Below are 3445 nucleotides of genomic sequence, written 5' to 3' on the forward strand. Positions count from 1 at the left end.
CCTACATTTATATCCCAAAATCTCATCCTATGGTCCACCACACCCTGCAAGATAATGGCATACTCTCCCTTTCTATTGTAGTAAGAGGCTGAATTGTCAGATGGAGCTCGAATCTTTATATGGGTTCCATCTATTGCACTTGCTATTTGTGGGAATCTCCATCAATCTCGAAAACCCTGTACAATCAGCCGGAACTCTGCGGCTGAAAGATGCTTAAGGTACTGAGGCTTCGTTACTACATTAATAGCTGTCACAACCTCTTGGGTGATAGTGCAACATGTTGACAACCCAATACCAAAGAGATGCGAAATAGACCTATACTCTAGGTTAGTGACCAACCTCCAAATACAAATTGCCACACTAACCTCTACAGGCACAGCCTGCCTATAATTGGTGTTCTGGCGTGTCAGCCAAGGCCGGAGAATGTTGCACATGCACGTCATTAAAACTTGCTCTTCCAATTCTGAAATTTGCCAGCCATTCCTTGTCCGTCCAGGTGTTGTTGATGTAAGGCCACCAACTATCACTTCCTGAGTACGTCCATGTGCTCCTGTGGAACAGAAAGACAATACACTATTGGTAATATAATCTTTTATGACAATCCTATAATATTTCATTCATCATTTCAATAGATGGACATGTCCACTCATAATGTATCATTCATACAAAAATGATTTAGGCCATACAATTTTCCCATTGTAAATTATGTAGCCTACATTGTCATATTTTTGGTTTAGAAAAGTGACAGAGAAACACACACAAACACACATACATACACACACACACACACACACACACACACACACACACACACACACACACACACACACACACACTGTAATGACTAGCAAGATATATATTCTTGATAAGCCTAATTGTCTTCTCGGAAAGTTATCTGTAATGTTATGCTATTGTGTTGGAGCAATTTGGAGCAATGCAGCTCGCCCTCTCTATTCACATCAGTGCTTTACAGGGGTATGCTGTATGGAACATTTATGAAAGCCATATATATACATATATAGATCTTCGGGAATAAATTTGGCTGATGAGCAAGTCTCTATTCCGGATAGCGCGCCAATGTAACAGAGTTATTTAGTGATTCCACTTGCCAGGGTTTAATCATCCAATACCAAGAGGTTTCATTGACATTCTGTATTGTGATTGGTCAGTGGGCGTCCCTTCTGTAGATATATGCCCTTGCATGTGATTTAGTGGTGCTAGTGCACAAGGAGTGTGCCCGTGGTAGGTTGGATCGCACCCAGTCATAAGCACATTTTAATTGTTTTAATAATATTTCATTTACATGCCATTCTGATATGATGATGTATAAATACTTTGGTAGAATGTAGCGATGGCTATGTATACTGTTTGAAATGCTTATCTCGTGCAATGTACAGAAAGTGCTCAGGTCATGCTAGTTAGCTTAGCCGGCTAGTTAGCGTAGCATGCTATGTGGCTAATTTGCTTTTGTCCATCTGTAATTAGAATGACTGGGTGTGTACGCTGTGTCCTATGTGGCCGACCAGGATATAATTCTTTGTTTACCAGGTACATATTGTATTTTTTTTGTTTACATATTTGTTCAATTTAATGTTGTGTTGTGATAATATATATGCCATTGTACGTGATTTAGCAGGGCCAGTGCACGAGGAGCGTGCCCGTGAATGACTGGGTGTGTACGCTGTGTCCTACGTGGCTGACCAGGATATAATTCTTTGTTTACCAGAATAAATCCGACAAGATTGAGAATCAAGTGTGAAGTCTTCAATTATTACACAACGCAGAGATCACATTGGTTACACCTCCTCATCCTGAATTTACGTGCTGTGCGTCTTCGGCGACTCCAGTAGATCATCAGATTATTTTGTAGTTTGATTTGTGACTCATTTTCAAACTCTACCATTTGCCAATGTCCAATGCAAAGGATGTAGTAACACAAGACCAGAGCCAAGATTACTCCGCGAAGCTGTCGCTCCATTGTGTGGTCCTACATGGAAATAGAGCGAAATTGCCAGAAGACACGTCTGCTCGCGTATTTTGGTCCGGCTAGAAACATTGGCCCAATCCCAAAGTCCGGACTCACGGACTTTGGTGCGCTTTCTCGCGAAATTCCTAAGGGCTTAGGGTTGTCCCAATGTTGAATTTCAAAGGGCGAGAGGGTTTGAGGACACACTTACCGAGCCCTTTCCCTGAGTCTGCATCGATGCAGACTTCACCAAAGGGAATTACCCACAGTTCAAAGCATAGTGACGTTTACCGCGGAGACCGTGGGGAAATCCGGAAATTACAAAAGGTAAACAACGGCACGCCACACGACACGGAACAGACCAGCCTGTCGTCCAGCTCGTAAAACAAGAGGTTGAAAACGTGGAATCAGGCAGCCGTCTCCTGGGCCTTGGCCGCGTGGAAAGCTACAAACTTAAAATGAAAATTCCCAAACCGGCAAGTGTCAGCAACATCTTTGTTATTAAACGCCAAGGTAACGTGATCTGGTGAAGTGCTGTCCCAATCCCATTTCTACCTATCTGAGCCCATGTGGCCTCACACACTCACTCACTCAGCACCTGAGATCAATTAAGTCCTCAGGGCTCACTTTGGGATTGGGCCAATGCGTGTGTGAAACCGAACTGGACCAAAGTTAGTTTGCAACATTGTAACAATTTATTTCCTGGTGCGGACCGAATAACCGAACTATAGGTCTGAAAACTCTGGCGTCTCCCTTAGAGATAGGGTGAGAAGCTCAGTCATCCGTGAGGAGCTCGGAGTAGAGCCGCTGCTCCTTCGCGTCGAAAGGAGCCAGTTGAGGTGGTTCAGTCATCTGGTAAGGATGCCCCCTGGGAGCCTCCCTAGGGAGGTGGTCCAGGCACGTCCAGCTGAGAGGTGGCCTCGGGGAAGACCCAGGACTAGATGGAGGGACGTCGAGCTGGGAGGAGGCCTCGGGGAAGACCCAGGACTAGGTGGAGGGACGTCCAGCTGGGAGAAGGCCTCAGGGAAGACCCAGGACTAGGTGGAGGGATGTCCAGCTGGGAGGAGGCCTCGGGGAAGACCCAGGACTAGGTGGAGGGACGTCCAGCTGGGAGGAGGCCTCGGGGAAGACCCAGGACTAGGTGGAGGGACGTCCAGCTGGGAGGAGGCCTCGGGGAAGACCCAGGACTAGGTGAAGGGACGTCCAGCTAGGAGGAGGCCTCGGGGAAGACCCAGGACTAGGTGGAGGGATTATATCTCCAACCTGGCCTGGGAACGCCTCAGGATCCCCCAGTCGGAGCTGGTTAATGTGGCTCGGGAAAGGGAAGTTTGGGGTCCCCTGCTGGAGCTGCTGCCCCCACGACCCGACACCGGATAAGCGGACGAAGATGGATGGATGGATAGGTCTGAAAACGCCCTAACAAATGTTGAGTCATGTTTAGGCAGGGGGCCTTTCTATCTCACTGAAGATGGGGGGGAA

At 46.9% G+C, this 3445-nt stretch overlaps 1 long non-coding RNA gene across 1 annotated transcript; it reads left to right on the forward strand.

Moving 5' to 3' along the window:
• Positions 1 to 1329: 1329 nt before the first annotated feature.
• LOC118496135 lies at positions 1330 to 1746 on the forward strand. The gene is made up of 2 exons (XR_004898599.1): positions 1330 to 1408; positions 1486 to 1746. It is a non-coding gene; the product is annotated as an uncharacterized LOC118496135 (long non-coding RNA).
• The last annotated feature ends 1699 nt before the right edge of the window (positions 1747 to 3445 follow it).

The sequence above is a fragment of the Sander lucioperca genome, chromosome 10 (genome assembly GCF_008315115.2).
Source record: "Sander lucioperca isolate FBNREF2018 chromosome 10, SLUC_FBN_1.2, whole genome shotgun sequence".
Taxonomy (NCBI): Eukaryota; Metazoa; Chordata; class Actinopteri; order Perciformes; family Percidae; genus Sander; species Sander lucioperca.